Raw genomic sequence first — 21,369 nt, forward strand, 5'->3', positions numbered from 1 at the left:
GAATACCCGATGCGGGGATACAAAGGCGGCCGGGCGTGGTGCTGGTCACCCACCCCATCGTGTGCCGTGCGGACCTTCATAGGTGCCCGTTAACAGCACTTGCACCAGATGTCTGTTAAGGCTACACGGGCGATCCTGGTCTTGTACGTGTGTATACTATTCATTGGAAGTGCTAATCGAGAGGATGTCTCTGAGTTGGTAGGAGTGTTTGTCTGTGTGTGTACATCGTGGCGAGCAGTAGAACAGTGATCACCGCACTGCGAACCCGGGACCCCGAGTTCGATTCCCGCTCACGAACAATGAATGACGAATGTCTGAAACCGCTCCTGGACCTCTCCTAGGTCGACTCAGCCTTACACGGGTGCCTGGTGGGGTTCGTCAATCTCGGTACAGGGGACACACCACTCCTCGTAGATGCGCCGTGCGAATCCTTCACTTTACCCAACACTCCGCCGCTGGCTACACGGGGAGCTTTGTCTTTGTGTGCGAGGTAGTAGCATGTCCGTATGTGTTGTGTTCTTTTGTTATAAATCAACGTGCGTTTACTGGTTACACGTGTGTGGTGGCACTATGTTTGTAGGAATGTGAATATGCGTGTGGATGCAAATGTGTGGTACGTATGCTGAACTTCTTTCGCACCGTACGTAGGCAATCGCGCTCATCGGAGGCGCGTCTGGTCGTACATTGTAAGCACGTGTGTGTGATGGTGTGCAGATGTGTAATTATTGTTGTTGCGTCTGCGTAGTTTGCGTGTCTGTCATTGTATCGGAGTGTGTGCATTTTCATTTATGTATGTGTATATGACAACATGCAATATGTGTGTCTGTGTATGTGTGCGTGTGCATATATATGTGTGTGCTTGCTAACATCTCTTGCCCCAACAGTCCATTAAGACTATACGGGTGGTCATTGTCTTCATATATTTACGTATGTGTCTGTGTTCACATAGCTGTGTGCACGTGTGTGTGTATTTCTGCACACACATGTGTGTGTATATATATGCACATGTGTGTGTGTCCATGTGTCTGTGTGCAGCACACGCACTTTTGTCTTTGCCAGATCAAAATAGAACACGGGCCCGCTATGCGGGAGTGAGTGAAGAGGTGGGGACATTGGGGGGGAGGAGAGGGGTGGGGGGAGGCTAACTACCATCCATATGCTGTTACGTTCCCCTCGCGTTATTGCACACATTGGTTAATTGTGATAAACCAGGACGCCAGATATCTTTCTCTTTCATTTCCTAAAGTAATATCAAATACGAAATAAATAAATGCATACATGCCATGGTTAGAAATAAACATATGCGTACTGATGAATGTGTACGGGAGGGCCAGACAATCCCATTTTGTGGTGTGATGATGCAATGTTTAAAAATAATAACGCGTGTTTTAAAAGTAATCGTCACAAAAACGCATCCACTTGTATGGATGACACACATATATGGCTCTGTAATGTCCAGCGTATTGTGTGTAGTTTGTTTGCCTTGCGGGGCCTTAGTGAAGGTCAGGAGGTCATCACCTTGCCGTGACTTCTTTCCTTCTGCCAGATCCATCAGCTGTTGGGGAAATCATAAGCAGGGGCAGTACGATCCATTTGATGGTTGGAAGAAATCTTTAATTTTACAATCATTTGTGCGATGGACAACACTCAATCACTGATACACTCGATGGCATTATATAACGTGCCGTGGATTTCGTGCGGCTGCGTGCCATGCATACCGTAATCAAGTTTGGAGGTTGCCAATGGCGTCCACGCCATCGCACCTCGCCTTCGCTTCCTCCCCTATGCCAGATCCCTCATCTGCCATTGCATAGTCAATGCGGGTATCCGTCGGCAAATGTTCAAGGTCAAGAGGTCGTCACAGCCAATGGTTCATATTCTTAGGTTTTTTCGGTAAAGTTACGTAGGTAAAAAAATTAAAATTAATAAAAGTTAAATAAATAAATAAAGGTTTTTTGGTTTTTTTTTTACTTTACCGAAAAAACCTAAGAATATGAATCCTTGCAGTCACGAAAGCTTCAAATCTAGAATCACAGCCAATGGTGTTGATGATAATGCACCTCACCATTGTTTCCTTATGCCACATTTCCCAGCAGTTCTTGCACGGATGATAACCGACCTCCACGGGTCCAACTCTTACAGTCAGGTCTTCTTCTGCTCGGCCACCGACTTCTGGGGTGCCAATCTGACGTCCATTCCGGTCACCTGCCCTCTTCCATTCTCAATATTCGCCCCACCCATCGCAACCTTCGCTTCCTGTTACATGTGCAATTCCTGCCGCTTTCTATTCTGAACTGACAAAATTACTTCGCCTATTCTTGACACCAGATTCCTAGCATCCTCTGCGTTGATGAGTGCTAAAAATATCCGTGTTTTAAAATGATGGACCCAATTTCAAAGCAGTATATTTCGCGATGGCAACATGTTACAATTACACAAAAAGTTACCAACGGGTTAATGAGTTATCGAGTTTTACTAACCATTTTATAAATGCTCTATGTGCCCTCCAACTGCTGTATGGACAACATCGAGACGATAATTGAATTCGTCCCAAACGCCTCTCAAAGTGTCTTCTTCCACTGTAATCACCGCTGCCGTGATTCTGTTTTTGAGGTTATCCAGATTAGTCGATAATGGTGGCACAAAAACACCACCATGCTCTTTGACATTGGCGGATCAATGCTAAAATGCCGTTTAAACGCACGCTGCACCGCAATTACGGATTCAGTCTTGCTGAACTGCAGAACGCAAAACGCCTTGTGTTGCGGGGTCATCGTCTTGCGAATGACTGAGGCTAGGGGCTGTTTGTGCGCTGGGAGAGGCATCGAGCGGTAATCATGTGAAACTCTATGCCCCGCCCTTTCAAGTGGTAAGAGTTTCATTCATGGGCGGTTCGTGGTTGCAGAGATATAACGATTTCAAACTGCGTCCATCGCTTTGAAACACCCTGTATATTAAATGCAGCCTCAATGAGTCTCGAGAGGGCCCTCCGTTAAGATGTTAAACAAATGTCTTTTTCGTGGTTTGCTTTGCATGTGGGAGGAAATCAATGTGCCCAGAGAATACCCACCGCGTGCATGGGGATAACACTCAACAATTCACACAGACAGGTCGTGAACACATTTGCTGGACTGCCATCTCTTGACCACATTGCAACCCGGCGCGTTGTAAGTCTCACAACACGTGACGATCTCCCCATGATACACAAACCTCAAGCCGCCCCAAGTGCCGAATTGCAGGCGCCCGCCCACCACAGTGCTGTATGTTACCGCAGCAGTTTTTTTTTATCTGCATGGCTGGCAAAACTCAAAACAATGAAATGAATAGAATAATTGCTGTATGGGAAAAGATCTGCCTTTTCATGTGTGTGTCTGAGTATGGCCATATGTATGTCAGACGGGCAATGCAGTGCTCTAGAGGGTGAGATGAAGCATGTGATACGATTGCATATAAGGGAAAATAACTGTGTGTGTGTGTATTTTTGTATAGCTGTCATACTTGCAACTTAAATGTGCGATGGAGAAAAATATATGATTATTATCATGAAGGGTTAGGCATATGTTTGTGTGTGTCTCTCTGTCCGGGGGAAGCGGTAGTGTAGTAGTTAGCACACTGAACTATGAACCTAACGACCCGAGTTAAATTCCTGCTCACGGCCAACATCAGTGATGAATATATAAACCGGCTCTGGGCCTCCCCGAGGTCGACTCAGCCTTAAATGAGTACCTGGCGCATACCTAACCATAAACAGCGGCATTGGGGAGGCGACGATGGCTGGGTGTGCTGCTGACCCATCACCTATCCATGTTGCTTGTCGGCCTTCATCGGTGCTCGTTAACAGCATGTGCCCCAACCGTATTGTTTAGGCGATACATCGAGATTGAAAACTAATTTCTTTAAAACTGATTTTTGTGTTTAGTTTCTTGTCCTTCCCAGCACCTCCGATTAGCACGGTTGGCAATGTACGGTGTGAAAGAAGTTCAACAAACTTACACACAGCTGGTGCTAAACAATATAGACACTGCGATACTAATCTGGCGACCTGAATTCAATTACCCGTCACGAATATCAGTGAAACCAGAACTTGTCCTGGGCCTCGTCTAGGTTAACTCAGCCGTAAATGTGTACCCGGTATTGTGTATGTACTGAGGAGACAAAGGCAGCCGGGCGTGGTAATGACCATACCAGCCTCTCATATACTTGGCCAGCCTAATAGTTGCTGACTAACAGTACTTGCCTCGGTAGTTTATGTGGCTATAAAAGTATATTTGTGTGTGTGTGGCATACCAGACGTCATAGGTGCTCGCTAACAGCACTTACCCCAACAGTCTGTGAAGACTAAAGTAGGGGGCAATCTTTGTTTAATTCAGACAAGCAGCAATATGTGGCTAAGCCACAGTGAAAGAGAGCCAAGAGAGCGAGAGAGAGAGAGAGAAGTGGAACGGGAAGGAAATAAAAAAGCAAAGGAGAGACCCGTTGCTCGTAACACAACACCAGCCTGGGCAGTGCATTTCAGCATAGCTATGCGCATTGCGTTGCCATGTCGTTAGCACTGTATTTTGCGTATGACCGCAACGTGCTCGAAGGCATTCGCATCGTGCCTCTGTCACAAATTACACGGGGCCAATCGTGCGTTTACGATCCGCGGAGAGTCGCGTGCGTGCAAGAGATAAAGAGCCCCTGCGAAGGTTGGCAGATCGAAAGGCGGCTTCTCTCTCTCTCTGTGCCTTGTGATGGTGGGACTTCTCTTTTTTTACACGCAGCGAGAAGCTACCGCCACCGGCCAGATAATCTTTGTGCATATATTTATAAAGATGCATCTGTGCCCAGTTGATTAAATGTATTTTTTTTAGAAGTATTTTTGTTTTCATCCTTAACCCATTCCAACGCCTCCACGTCATTAGCGCACGACGCGCGTTAGAATTTCGCGTGCGTGGAGAGGTGACCGGGTGGCTCAGAGGTCAAAGGGCTGTGCTGCCACCACTGGGAGCCTGCGTTTAAAGCCAGGCAGCTGCCTGTGATTAGACCGCCTTCTCAAGTGCAGAGTGTGGATGGTCCCAGACCATTCACCAATGTGCTGCTTTAAAAAAAGAAAATCCCCATCACATTAAACTTGGATCTGCACTAGAATTTTACTCAAATTTCAAGTCTTAGAATTTTAAAAAAATATCGATTTGACTGTCACGTGAAAAACGCGACTCTCGGCGTCAGAGCAGGTTAGAAAGCGCTGTCCCCGAATATGGGCACCGGAGGTAATTGGAAGGGGTTTCAGAAGTAGCTCTGTGGTGTTCAATTCGTGTGGGTGATTCTCCAACGCAAAGGCCATGCTCTTTGTTTTTTTCGGTAAAGACGGAAGCTTGTGTTGCCTCCGAAACGTCGTGATTAATTTTTTTTATTTTTTACCTACGTGACTTTACCGAAAAAAACAAAGAGTATGAATCCTTGCAGTCACGAAAACTTCAAATCTAGAAGCAGAGGCCATGCACCGCGAGAGATCTGACAGAAAAGTTTGTCTCGGTTTAAACCCGGATAGTAAATGACAAAGAAATTACAAACAAAAAGAATGCGCATCATAGAGATGGCCAGGATATGGAAATCCTGCGACTTATTCTTGAATCGATATGTGCAGAGCTTTGAGTCTTGGATCATTGCTGTGATTTGTTTTAATTGTTTTTAGCTTTTGGTGTTTTGGGTTCTCGCCTGGTTGAAGAAACTTGAGTTGACTCTTCTTACTTAATTTGGAGCTTTCGTGACTGCAGAAATTACTCTTTGGTTCTTTCGGTAAAGTCACGTATAAAGATAAAATAATAAATTAAGTTAAATACTAGCATACGACGTTTCGATTGCAACACAAGCAATCATCATCAGGTATAAATGAAATAGAAACACAAATCTAGTATACTTAGAAATGTAATGTAATACAACAGAGAGTCGGATAACATAACAGTCAACACCCTACCTGGTTGATTACGTTCCTCCTGAGAATGCTACATTTGAGAGAGAGATAAAACACAGAACCAGAGACATATAGACAGACATATAAGTAGAGACAGATATCACAGAGATACTCTTCTTGCGTGTGGGGTGTTCTCTGGGTCCGTCTGTTTCCTCCCACGCGAAGCCAACAACTCGTGAACGAAATTGGCCAAACATCCCAATGCAGTTCCCTCCTGAAAGAGTGTTGGGACTGAGTGAGGCTCTCCTTGGTAAATAGAGGGCATTATTAATCGTATTTGACAATTTCCACAGTCTCGTTTTAACAAAACAAAAAACACCTCTTTTGCATTGCATTTTCTCCCCTCTATCCATTTATGCAACACCGTCATGGTGTTTTGCCTTTGTGAAAAATAACCGTTTAGCCTCAACGGGCGCTCACCTCGTTATAAACGATTTGGGGGTGATTAATATGAAGTGTGTGTTTGTATCCAAGACGAACTAAAGAAGAAATCCTAAGGGCAAATTGAGGCCTTAAACTGAATGTGTGTTTCCTTCATCATCATCATCATTGCCATTGTTTGTCAGCCACTGGGGGGAGCCCCGCGCTCACCCCCCCCCCCCCACACACAGGCACATCACCAACACCGAACGGTTACCGCGATGCCAAAATCCATCTGCAGCACTCAGACTGAATGATCTCATCGCATTATCTCCGCGACGGCCGACCTTTTGGGCGCATTCCCTCCTTTGTCTGCAACTCCGTCGCCAGGCTCGGCCATCGGCCGATCATCTCTTGTAGGGGCGATGTGTCCGTCCAAAACCCACGCAGACTCAATGTGATGACTCTGATGCCCATTGCTTCCCTGACCTGTGTTCCTCTTGCTATCGCTCAGTCTGATTCCAAGAGTGCATCTCTCCACTGGGGGGCCGTCCATAAATGACGTCACGCGATTTTGGACCATGTTTGACCCCCCCCTCGTTACACGGCGTGACAAAAAGTAAGACCCCCCTTAAATATGACGTCACAAAGCTCTGCCCCCCACCCCCCAAAACCATATTTCCATTTTGAAAATAAAACATGCTTCAAATCGCTTTAAACTATTGTCATTGTAGTGCGTATTTAATGTGGCGCTGCTGTAGGAGAAAACATTTCTTGAAAAGTCTATTTAATTAAGTATAACGTGTTGTCTATATTCATTTAAAGTTGGGCATTTTGATGTGACGTCACATTTCTCACCCCCCTCGTCACAAATGTGTGACCCCCCCTCCCCCCTAGGTGCGTGACGTCATTTATGGACGGCCCCTGTGCACTTTTCAGCTTTTGTTCTAAGTCTGTGTATAGCTCATACCCATACGCCGTAGCTGATAATGCGCCCCCATTGAACACTTTTCTTCTCAGGCACAATGATATTGCTGCTCGTTATGATCAAATTCAGCTTCCTAAACACATGCTATCCTGCACTTGATCATTGGTTTTTTACCCTTCTATCTGGCAACAAAACTGACACCTTTTTACAAGGAGTCATGTTTGCATAAACCGCAATACCTGCAGTCATAATACAAACAAAAGAACATAACTCTGATAATGTGCACTGTCCTTCAAGTTGATTGGTCCACACCCGAGACAGCTTTCCTTAGAGCCTAGTCTCACATGGGTTGGACCAGATGACGCCAAAAGGCGCACAACTCAAAGACAATGCACCATCAGAGTATGAGAGCTCGGGGCAAGCATCTACACTATGGGAACCTCATTTGCCAGTAAAAATATAGAAGGGTAAAAAACCAATTATCATATTTTTACTGGCAAATGAGGTTCCCATAGTGTATCCTGCACTTGTTCACCATTATTTCTTACTCGATTCACTTTCAATAATTGCTTCAGGGTTACTGTACCTACTGTGTAGTGCTGTGTTTTCCAGTTTTGTGCCAACAATTATTTTGTGCGGCAGACTTTTTGCGCATTAATTTTATTTCGCTCAACATTTATATTGGAACTCAACCTTGCAGTCTTCTTTGTTAAGGTCTTGAATAATTTTACGAAGTTAATTCCCATGAAATCGTTCTAAAGAACTCAACAGCAAATTCGAGACGATTAATTCCGTATCCAAATATATGTATTCCTTCGCTTCCCTCATACATTATTCAGAAACTACATTCTGCTATGGATCTGAATACACCGTGTAACACATTTTTACTTTTTTTCCTGGGTAGTAAATGTTATTTCGTAATTGCTTATGCCTCAAAAGTACAGAAAATGGCTATTATTCCCCATACACTTTGCTTTTGTGACCAGGGCAGTGATATTTAGAAATTTACCTATTTTCAATGAGAAAACCGGTGAATGTGTGTCTTTTCGTTCAAATAAAGTCAGGAAAAAACAACATGAATCAAAATTAACATGTATTTATACTAAAGTAATAAAAAAATTACGACAAAGATTTAGACACCAAGGCGCACTACCACAGGCGGGACTGGCCACAGCAGACCGAGTTCTCTGTGGGGAGGAACAACGTCAAGTGGGAGCCACTGGTGGACCCCCGGAAGGTGCTGATGCCACCACTGCACATCAAATTGGGCCTTATGAAACAATTTGTCAGAGCTGTAGATAAGGAGTCGGCAGCCTTCAAGTACCTTCAAGACTTCTTCCCTAAGCTGTCTGAGGCAAAGGTCAAAGCCGGTTTCTTCGTCAGACCACAGATAAAGAAGATCCTGGAGTGCAATGAATTCCCCAAGAAGCTCACTAGTAAGGAGAAAGTGGCTTGGAACAGCTTTGTCGCAGTGGTTCGTGGCTTCCTGGGCAACCACAAGGTCGAAAACTATGTGGAACTGGTTGAGACTCTGGTGAAGAACTACGGCACAATGGGCTGTAGGATCTCCATTAAAAAATATACATGTAAATTTTGATTCATGTGTTGTTTTTTTTCTAACTTTATGTGAACGAAAAGACACAAATTCGCCCGTTTTCTCATTGAAAATAAGTCAATATCAAAATATCACTGTCCTGGTCACAAAAGCAAAGTTTGTGGGGAATAATAGCAATTTTATGTAATTTTTAGGCATAAGCAATTATGAAATAACACTTATTACCCAGGAACAAAAATTGTGTTACATAGTGATATATTTGATGGAACAATATGATTTCCTTTTTACTTAAGTTGCTTTTTAAATGGTAGAGGTGTTGCATCGTTTAATCTTAAATCTATCGCGCACTTTACATCAATGTATGAATCTAAGATCGCTTTACAAATATCATACATGAATGCCCATCACTTCAACTATGCAAAAATACATGACGTTTACGAATCACAAAGCACTGTAGCCGAGGCGGTATAATTTAAAACTATTAATTTTATATAATGAAGACCAATGGCTCAACCCGAGGAGTAGCATGGGAGAAGCAGATACCCAGCTCGCCTCCTGTATCTTCACTGTGTTGCAGATCCATTGAAAGAGGTGGGCTCTTTAAGAAAACATTTGCATTCATCTGAACTATCTTGCTCCCCTGACATTCACGGGGAGCGCATTCCAGTGCGTTGGAGCCACACGGCTAAAGGAAAAGGTTCGCCCACAGTGACACACAGCGGATGCGAGGAACCACTGGGGTCGCTCCATGGTTCTGTGATCTGAGACGCTTGGCAGGAGCAAGGTACTCAGGATGATGGGGGGAGGGTGATTGTGCTCTGCCTCTCTCCATATTCATAATCAGCAGCATTGGTTCAGCACCACAGAGTAACTGCTGGCAAACTGTGAGCCTGGCCTCGCTCATGAGATACGCTGTATGTCAAAACCGGTCCAGAGTTTGATTGTACTGAATCAATATCGCTGAAACGTATGCGCCCCCAGAAGGTTGTTAGACCAATGGGTTCTGTAAGAAAGTACTTTTATATCTTGTGTGTTGAGAGAGAGATTTTGTGAAGGAGTCATTATCTGCACGTCTGTTTTGTTATTTATATTCTCCACAATGATGATTTTGTGTTAAGTAAGCCATAATTACGACTCTTGGGATTCAGCGAAAATGTTGAACACACAAGGAGCCAAACAAAGATGTGTTTGGGATTATGATCAAGTGGAAATTTCCCACCACACTCTTAGAGCCAGACTAAAGCATCCATGTCATTATTAGCATTCATAGGAAATTCCCAAGACTCAGAGCCAGACTATGGCAACCAGCAAGGGCTTCTAACATATGCAGGATAAATGTCCTCAGCCAGCCATTTGGTTACCTTATTTTCAGTGTCAGCATCTGCCTGTATGGAGAGAGATGCCGATATATTGAGAGAAGCAAAATACGCATTTGAATATAATTATGCTGTAAAGAGTGAAATCAGAGAGGCACGAGAAGCCTGAGAATGATTGTAAATAAAGAGATCAAGTGAGATGCTAAATATCACAGACTGAGCACAGACACTCTGACTAATCGCTAAGACAGATGCGTGCAGAGACAATAGGGCTAGACAAGAGCAACACAAGAAAGGAGTTCAAAGCTGATTTAAAGGCAAATATATATAGACAGAAACACAGACGCGCGGGAGAGATAGTTAGACGTGATTGAGAGAACCACAGATGACAGAGACACACACACATATACAGGAGACGTGCACAGGATAGAGGTGGTATGGCTATCACCACCCCCGGCCACCTTTGTCTTCCCAGTGCTGATGTTTAGTAAGGACTACACTCAGAAGGAAAGACGATACAGTATATGTATCAAAGTAGGTGTCAAATAAAATAAATCACGACGTTTCGATCGCAAGACAAGCGACCAGGTGGAACAGAGTATGTATTCCTGCAGTCACGAAAGCTTCAAATCAAGAATGTATTAAAGTATTACGATTATTATTATTAATAACCCCGTTTACCCAGGCAAGATTCGCCAAATATGAACTCTTTCTCAGGAGGGTACTGCCAATTTTTCACCGTAGGGGGCGATTTTTCAGCATTGGATTTCTTATGTTTAGCTATGGGAGGAAAAGCATGCAGAGCAGGGGGATAACATACCAACTCCACACAGGCAAGGAGCCCGAGTCAGGCATTAATCCTTGCGCCCTCTTGCTAGGTGACCACGTGTACTACCACTGTGCCACTCCGCTGCAAGGCAGTCGTGTGTCAGCATTTCCTTTCAGCATGAAATGCTGACAAGCTGAGTCTCCCGGCCAAACGCGTGCGTGCATAAATAATGATCATTTCTGCATCACTTGGATGCCGTAAATTTAACAGCGGTGAAAGGATAATTGCAAATGAACTGCGGCGCGGTAAAGTACTGCAGATCGTTATGGTCTCTAGTCGCGGGCGCCCCTCAATCAACGGGCAGCAGAGACAAATCGAACGCGTGGAGATGAGACATTGGGATGCATGCGCGGAGGAAAGGGGGGTCAAGTGAAGTATTCATAATGCGGCGAACGCAACACGCACACACAGTTGGAACAAGCGCAGTTAGCGAGAATATATTAAAATTAGCACGGTACATTTAAATGTTGGTTGGCGTGGCTAAGAACGCACGTGACTGACTTTATAAGGCACAATGTACTGATTTGATGCTGAGTGGAGCTAAAGGAACCCCAGGTCAGGTTCAAATAACAATGATTGGTTTCTGCTATGTGTATCAAGGCCAGAAAGCAAACCACTATCCTTCCCATATTATGTATACAAACATTCACATAGAGTACAGGAAGTCACGTCCACTAACATGCATTACAAAAATTCAACACAATCGTCAGTAACACGTCCCTGACCGGAAATTATAATAGGTAACGTTTCGGGCAATCATCCTTCTTCAGGGCACAATGGCATTCACAAGCTGTTACTTTTGCATTACGGATGAGTTTTGGAAGAATATATTCGGATATCAAATGTGTGTGGAGTGTTAAGCACAGATGTGGATTGTCGACATCTGTATTGATTTGACAAAAGTGCTGGCAACATCATCGACCGATTCCATAATTGTTCGCGGGGAAGAAACGTGGATGCGACGTAATATGATCTGAAGTCACACTTTCAGTCTGATCCCAAAACAAATGTGTTTTTTTTTCAGATTACCAAGAATGTTGTATCTTGACGGGTTTTCAGTTTGTCCGGTTGATATAACAAAAATCAGTCACAAATCCATACTCCACACAGACACACAAAGACACCCCCCCATAGTACTTAAATAAAATGTTCACACTTCCGAGAATTTGCAACGAGACCACAAGAAACATGGCCGCCTCCGGGCTCTGGAGACCACCTGGAGAAGATTCCAGGCCACGCGTTGACAACGATGGCGAACAAGTGGAGACTCGTTGACTTTTTTAAGCTATTAACGTTACATTTGTTATCATGTTACACAGTGTATAATCAGTTATTTTTCCATTAAAAACGATAGTTCCATATAAGTGTTAACAAAAATGTTGAAGCACCCTGTATGGGCTGTTGAGGCAAGGGGCCGTCCATAAATGACGTCACGCGATTTTGGACGATTTTTGACCCCCTCCCCCCTCGTCACGCGGCGTCACAAAAAGTCAGACCCCCCCCCCCCTCAAATATGACGTCACAAAGCTCTGCCTCCCCCCCAAAAAAATCAAACATGCTTCAAATCGCTTTAAACTATTGTCATTGTAGTGCGTATTTAATGTGGCACCGCACTCTGATGTTGTAGGAGAAAACATTTATTTAAAAGTCTATTTAATTCAGTAGAACGTGTTGTCTATATTTATTTAAAGTTACGCATTTTGATGTGACGTCACATTTCTCACCCCCCCCCCCCTCGTCACACATCGTCAAAAATGTCTGACCCCCCCCCCCTAGGTGCGTGCGTCATTTATGGACGGCCCCCACGTGCTGTTAGCAATCACCTATGAATACTGTCACAGCTCCCGACCATCTGTATCTCTCCACTGCTGAGTCGACCTCAGGGAGGCCCGAGTTCCTGTTTAGATAATCGTCACTGATGTGGGCCGTGAGGGCGGAATAGAACTCGGGTGAATCACCACGCGCCCCTTGCAGCAGCAGCATCAGCCAAGAGCAGCACAGAGCGGTGCAGCGCCCATTGACGCAAGCCCTTCGCGAATTCTCGTCTCGGCTTGCAGCGAAAACCCTGCCAACGTGACGCATATGGCAAGGGACGACTTTGAAGTGTAATTAATAACCAGGGCGCCACCCTCTCTCTCTCTCCCGTGCACTAATGAGCACCTGCCTGGGCAGTGCCCCTGCTGAGCAACGCGGCGTTGCCGAAAATTCCACATTACTCACTGCACTTCAATGAGACGACTTGACTGTTGAACAGAGGTCGCAACCGGGTACCCGATTCCCGTACCCTACCCGATACCCGGCCGGGTACGGGTACCCATTTGCGACCCTGGTGCGGCCGGGTACGGGTAAGGAATCAAAACCCGTTTGCGACCTCTGCTGTTGAAGTTCACTGCACTGAGAGGTGGACCTACGTAGCTACCCTGATGGTATGATGATATAGATGTATGATAGGCAACACCGCTGCATTGTGGGAGCAGGAGGGGGCTGAGCCTTCCCCCCCATCCCACCCCCCGACTCTGTTGAAAGCTCTGACCCCCTAATACATTATTTACATTTCTTTAAAGTTTGTTTAACGTTAACTGTGTCATGCCCCGCCCGACCACCCACCGGAGTTTGTGTATGCCCCCCCCCACCCCCCTCTAACAAAAGTCACACAACAGGGTTGATTATGAGCTGGATTGATGATGGGCATGACGACAACGATGGTGATGATGTCGATGGGCTCAGCTGACTACTGGCTGGGACGTTAACTCACAGGCTCAAGCTCGACCCACACTAAATATCAAACAGTTGGTCATCTGATTCGCGACACGCTCATCGGAGTGTGGTGTGGTACACATCACTGTTGGTGGCCCAAAGCCATCAGTGGAAATTCCACATTCCTCTGATGGGGATAGTCCGATGCACAAGACAATCACTGTGAACTTGACAAATCGTGATACTACTATTGTTATACTGGTAGGAACCTCCTGGTTTCACCAGCCCACAGGAGATTATTGTATCCGTCGTGCAGGGAGGGGCTGGGTGGGGAGGGTGGGGCTGGGTGGGGAGGGGAGGGTGGGGAGGGGCTGGGTGGGGAGGGTGGGGAGGTGCTGGGTGGGGAGGGTGGGGCTGGGTAAGGGGTGGGAGGGCTGGGGCTGGGTGGGGAGGGGCTGGTCACCCCGTGGTGCCCTTATAAAACTCAACGTTTAACCTACTCACGCCGGCTTGTGCCCGCCCTCACAGTCGGGCATATTTTCGGAATACACCACGCCGCCGTTGACCCTGGCCATTGACCGTGCAACCCAACGTTGCTACCAGCTCCCTCCGCAGGAATGTGTTTATTATGGGTAGTTGATTCCCAGCTGGGACCTTTCTGTTTACGAGTGCTTTGTTAAGGTTGTAGAGGATGACAATACCGTATGAGTACTGTATTGTGAGCCATCACTCGGTCAACTTGAGCCAGGACAGAGCTGCTACTACTAATAGCAAATGTCCCTTGTGTGTGCCCCTCTAAAGCACCGCTTACCGAGAATGAATGGGTAATTGTGCAGTAATTTTTTTTTATCGTATTTCTCCTTCTCTAACAGTTAATTTCCATTTCATGAACATGGCTTATGAAGTTATATAAACATAGGAGTACATATTTTAGAGTCACATTAATTTGTTTAGAGTAAAATTTCTCAATGTGCCCTTCAGTGAATTGATTGAGATTATAATCACGGAGAAAGAAAAACAAAACTACCCTAATCCTGACTTCTTTAATGCGATTATGTCTGAGCCATTTCCCATCCACCCACACAGCTCCCCTTTTTAACCACGGCAATGCTGTCACGGCGAATGCTTGTTAGCAAGCGCCTATTGAGGTTAATACGGCACAGCACGCGGAAGGGGTGGTGTGGGCAGTGCAACTTACCGCCTTCATCTCCCCAGTGCTAAATTGGGCCACATTGCTGTTCCAAGATATGGTCTGGTAGCACGGCGGTGTGAGCGCTTGACTCAGAATCGGTTGCCAGCCCAAATCTCTGTCAGGGATTGATGCAGTCCATCATATTTCCCAGGTTGATACAAAAATATATGGAGTACAGACACCGTTTATGGAAAATGAGATCACCATGAGAATGTGGTATTTCCATCACTGGCTCAGTGCCCTCGATGGGCATGAGCTCTGGCGCATTGCTCGTTGGAGCAGGCAGCCACCTTGATGAGATTTTCCATGTACCATACTTATTTTAGGCTGAGTGGACCTAGTAGATGCCCAGAGCAATGTCATATATCAAATGTATATAAATAGTTGTGTAACCGGCCGTGACTTGCGAAAGGGAGCTCACGGTACGAAACATAACCGATTATGTTATTTCTAAAAATATATATCAATCGAAAATATTGACGTTGTATGTCAAGGTAAAGGTGCAGTCCTGCAAGTCGCTTGCTCCTGCCACTGCCGGCGATGGGGCCTCCGCTCGAGTCAGCTGGAGAGAGTACCTCTAGATGGTATTTTTGGCCTACTCTTTCACGCGTGCCAGACATCTCGCAAGAGGAGGGAGTACCCACACTTTACCACATCACGCACAAGCCGCTGATTGTCCGTGGTGTATCCATTTAGACTGGTGAGTGGACAGTAGTATAGGGAGGGGGTGAAAGGGGGATTTAAGAAACCTGCCCATTATTTCAGCTGCCGCGCCTGCAGATCGAACCGGTGACCTCTAAACTGCGCTAACCATTGCATTACGGCAGCATCGCATTGCGGGTCGATTGTCAGTGATATGATTGTTTCCTCCGCTTCAACGAATACATCTCATTTGTTTAGGTTATTAATACACGAGTCTGTACTGCGTATAAATGTGTGCTGTCCACTTTAAAGATGTCACTTACTCCCCGCGTCCATAAAGTACAATTCAATTCACGCATCAATTCTTGTTGCTGTCATTGTGGTGTAAATATCACATGCGCAATGCAATATACAATGCGGATTTATACAGCATCTCAACGGCGGACACCTTTATTTTCTAGATGCAATCGGTCATCGGCATAGGGGAAAAGGAAGGTCTTGAGCCCCTCGACTTGAAGAGGCGGCAGTGTCCGTACGTTGAACTTCTTTCACACCGTACGTAGCCAACCGCGCTGTGAGGCTAACAGCTGGGATGGCTGTGGGATGAGAGCTCGAAACTATGGAGGCAGCGTTATCGATTATAGACCTAAAATGGCTCCAGTGTTTGTATGGAGCGATCATAAACACTGCATGGTGTGGCACTGCATGAGAACTCCTCCTTTTAGCCGTGGTCAATCCACTGCTAGATGAAGGCCATCCCAAAACCGAGCGCGAGCATTACAATGGCTATTTATTAAACACATTCTTCCGAGGACAAACTAATGTTGTAACGCGTTACATACGCCATGAATTGGCACGGTTACAATCCTGTTTAATCGATTGGTAATTGGATATGCGTTGCAAAACACAACATGGCATGCTTGTGAAACAGGCAGATAGGCCAGCAGATTCACACATGCAAATCATTACACAAACGTCCCTCATTATGCATTAATGACCATATGGGGCAAGTCTATTTAACAAGAACTCATTACGGTCATCGATGCAAATGATGTGCAAAACACCACACCAGGCACTCACTCGATGACAGATTCAGCTACCACTTGCTACTGGCGTTGTGCATAGATGGGTGTCAAGCCGGGTCATTGGGATCATAGCTCTCACACCATTGGTACCTCATACTCTGGTGGTGCATTGTCTTTGAGTTGTGCGCCTGTTGGCGTCATCTGGCCCAACACCATGTGAGACTAGGCTCTAAGGAAAGCTGTCTCGGGTGTGGACCAATCAACTTCAAGGACAGTGCACACATGATCAGAGTTGTGTTTTTTTTTTGCATTATGACTGCGGGTATTGTGGTCTATGCAAATATGACTCCTCGTAAAAAAGGTGTCAGTTGTGTTGCCAGATTAAAGGGTACAAAACCAATTATCATCATAGCTCCCCACACACAAATATACTTCGTGTAGCCTTACTTATATGAGGGAGTGGTCTGACCGGTACAACACTCAGCTGCACTTGTCTCCCCAGTGCTGATGTTATATACATGACACCAGGTACTTAATTAAAGCCCAGTCAACCGAATGGTGGCCCAGAACGGTTCCTGATAACCACTCTGATTGAATTTTATCATTGGCAAGGAATTTAACCCAAGTTGCCAGGTTTGTAGCGCAGGGTTCCACTACTCTCCATGATAACCGTCGGGGCAAGTGCTTTCATCGAATCGCCGATGCAGATGGTGCACGAGGGAGGTCGTGTGGTCATAACCACATTTGTTTCCCCAGTGATGCTGTTTACACACTGCGCCAGGATGGGTTCAGATCATCAACACTGATATTAGCCGTGGCCAGGAATCAAACACCGGGCTGCCGCATGCGTGGCTCAGTGTGCTCACCACGATGCCGACCAAAGACAAATATCTCCTGTGCAGCCGACACAGACTGTTGGGGCAAGTGGGGTTAGCCTAGCACCTTTGAAAGCCGGAACGGCACACGAGGGGGTGGGTGGCCAGCAGCACACCCGGCCGCCTTTGTCTCCCCAAGTGGCGACGTTTACGCACCGCACCAGGTACTCTTTTGAGGCTGAGTCGACTTAGGGGAGACCCAGGACCGGTTCAAATGATCGTCACTGGTGTTGGCCGTGAGAGGAAATCGAACTCGGGTGGCCTTGTTCGGAGCGCAGCGCACGAAGCGCTACACTACCGCTCCCCGCTACCTAACACACACTCACTCACCCACACACTCACCCACACAACGCACGCGCGCGCACACACTCACTCACACACTTACCCACACAACACACGCGCGCACACACACTCACCCACACACTCACCCACACACTCACTCACCCACACAACGCACGCGCGCGCACACACTCACCCACACACTCACCCACACACTCACTCACCCACACAACGCACGCGCGCGCGCGCGCACTGCCAATATGCAGATCGTCCAAAAATGAGCCCACTCACGGCGGCTCGCGAACGTGTGTTTGTGATTAACTCGAGGGCGAGATTTGCGTGGCATCCGCCTGACAGGGCTGCACAGACGCAGGGCTGCACAGACGCAGAGCTGCGTTCGTGTCTTTTTTTCTCGCACCCAGCTGGGAAATGTATAGGCACAGATATAGATCACAATTAACGTGCAGCGCCTTCAGAAAAAAAAACACTTTTAATAAGTCTGTTCATAATGGAACTGAAGTGACCGTACTCGAACAATAATGGCTTATTAAATCCCATAAACTCGGCGATAAGAATTCATTCTGGGTTGTGCAAATGTTACGTGTGTACATGTCAGCCTAATAAGCTCTTACAAGCTGTCAGCGAGCACCTATTAAGTCCAGCATGGCGAACGAAGATTTAGAGTTTTGTGTTTTGCATCACGAATTTGGGTCCACGTGTTGTGTTAAGTTGAAAACATGCACAAGGTGCTTATTATGGCTGAGCTAACCTAGGGGAAAACCAATACGTTTTCAGATTTAGTTGCAAGGAATGGAAGCTATGTTGCCAAAGTTCATTGCTATAAACACGTGTGCATCATATTACAAATCGGAGATGCCTTGAATTGAAATGCGTACACTTAAGAAACTTTACCAAACCCACAATCAATATAATACTGATGATTATTACTGTGACATCAATGTATGATCGAAACATTCTCATGTATTATGAATCTTTTTTATTTGTATATATTGTATGCATTATTTACCATGGCCACTTTGGCCACGATCGGCTGCTAAATTCACCACAATGTTTAAAAGTAATAATTGTTTCCAGAGATTCGTGATCTTGATTCACAACTGTTGAAAACATTCCTCAAACATTACAAACCTTATCTCATCTCATTTATTCATGTCGCGTCGTATTGCAGGGTGCTTCACAGCAATTGTCAAATTGTACAAAAGATAATAGTGGTTGAGCTAAAGAGTGGGATTATTAAACGTGGTGGTGTAGTTGTGGTGAGAGGGGAACAGGCGGGTGGGGTTAATCAGGGGGTTGTTTATCGCACCTCAAGCAATGTGTAACACAAGTTCTGATAAGCCAGCCTCGTCTCGACGTTCAATCCGTGCAGTATCGACTCGTTTGCACTTCTTTCCATCCAGGGATTGCCAAGTGTGCGCGCCTTTAGCATCGCATCTGGAACGATCCGGTCCCTTCCATCACCTGTTTTATTCATCGCCTACGATTCACATCCATAAAGCATCATTTATCGAGTTAAGACATTTAAATGAAGACAACTGACGCGTATGCACAGAGAGTGTAACACTTTTCCAACCTGCATTTATCATCGGAAATATTGGATTACTTATTTAGCAGTATGGAAGCCAACGGCAAGTGGTCAGGGCAGAGCTCATATTTGAATATTGTATTTTTTTTTCAATTTGCCAATTCATCCATAGGGTGGGGTCCTCAGTGGCGAGGGCACAACTGTATACTAAAGTTTTGTTCATCATCGTTACCAGAGTTATGAGTCGATGTCATAGAGAGACAGCCGGACAGGCAGAGAGACAAAGCTGATGTATCAACACTTTCATCCTAAGTTGGAAAAACGTTAAAATTAAAAAATCTCTAAAAGTAATTCCCTGCATCAGTGCTTATTACTGTCTTGTTCTGTTAGTAACATGTTCTCTTTCTGCAGAAGTTTTCTCCCAATAGCATATTCCAATTGTTCTATTGACACCATTAGTCTCTTCTTGGTTCTTTCGGTAAAGTCACGTAGAAGGGAAATAATAAAATAATAAAATTTAAAAATAATAAAATCATTCTCACGACGTTTCGGCCACAACGCAAGCATCTGACGCTGTCTCCCCGACAGACCTGTTCTTCACCTGAGGACGGCTGCTTGCGTTGTGGCCGAAACGTCGTGAGAACTATTTTATTATGTTTTATTTATTTTATTTTATTTTTATTTCCATTCTACGTGACTTTACCGAAAGAACCAAGAAGATGAATCCCTGCAGTCACGAAAGCTTTAAATCGACCATTAGTCTCTTGACACAAAACCTCCATTTGGAACTCCGGCAGCGATCATTGTACCACCTTGTGCCAATAGAGGGCCCTGGAAGGTGGCGTCACACAGCTACTTTTGGAATCACTTCAATGGGCCTCTTTAGTCACGCCGCGGTCACGCATTTTCCTTTCCTATGCCCTGCCAAGGAACGGAATGCGGACAAGAGGATGCCAACCGAGGGGAGATGGAGTGATGGATTGTTTCATGGTGGGATGGTGAGGAGAGAAGTAGCGATACCCGTGGGGCAGGTCTTCATCAGTAACGGATTGGCTTAAGATGATGATTATGCCCTGAGCATTGCACTGGTCAACACACTTTTTCTGGCATAAGGTATTCCAACGGTTTTAATGTAATTTTGGGGTGCTGATTCCAAATCTGGCATCAGTTTTTTGTCTATCACATCAGGTTTTTGAGATATCAAATATTGCATTTTCAATAAAAACTGCAGAAGAAAAATATTAAATAAATGTGGATATCTACATAAAATGATATTATAAACACACTATCCTAAAAATACAGCACCATATTTTAACACTAAAGTAGTCACTGACTCGCAACAACTTGCAATCATAAGTGACAGAGTTAATTTCGGGTAAAATCAATGAAAATGGGGTATGCCGATAGCATAAGAATAAAATGTGATAGAGCAAATCTGAGATCAGATTTGGAATCAGCACCCTGGAATTAGTCTAAAACTGCTGCAAAAGTCCAGGCCAGAAAAAAAAATTATTTTTTGTTGACCAGTGTAGTTTGTGTCACGTATCAAAGCATTTACAGAGCTGGAATAAGCCACACTAAGTGAACAACTAAATATAATGGGGGGGGAGGGGGGGGGTTTGTGTAGTCAATGATGACCAGGCTTACACTAGAGAATGGGTGACTACTAGGAATTGAACCCAGTATCTCAGCAGTGCCCAGAGCCTTTACAAAGTATTGGTTCTCTGAGCCACCCAGCCACCGTTGACAGGCCCGTCTTACGATTGAGTCGCTTTGCCATTTCCTGCGATGGGTAACATCACTAAGCGTCATGCAACTATGCGTGATGTTACCTGTCTGCGCTTGCAGTGCCGTCTATAATTCTTTACTTAATCCGAGCGAACAAGTCGAGTAGTTCGCCATGAATAACCGTCACCCATGCATAATGCAACACAGCGCTGCATGACTGCATGTCCACATGCATATTGCATAGCGACATCCAATATGCCTGTGTATATACTTTGTGTTTTATAAACACATACCCAGTTGTGATGACGCACGCCAGAAATACAGGGACTGACAGTCAGGGTTAGTGGATCGTGCGTATATCAAAGCGTGCCAGGTTTTCCCAAATACATTGCAGCAAGTTGTGCCTGTATGAGGAAGAACAGCAAGTAGGTTTGTTTGACA

Source organism: Lampetra fluviatilis, chromosome 1 (assembly GCF_964198595.1).
Source record: "Lampetra fluviatilis chromosome 1, kcLamFluv1.1, whole genome shotgun sequence".
Classification (NCBI taxonomy): domain Eukaryota; kingdom Metazoa; phylum Chordata; class Hyperoartia; order Petromyzontiformes; family Petromyzontidae; genus Lampetra; species Lampetra fluviatilis.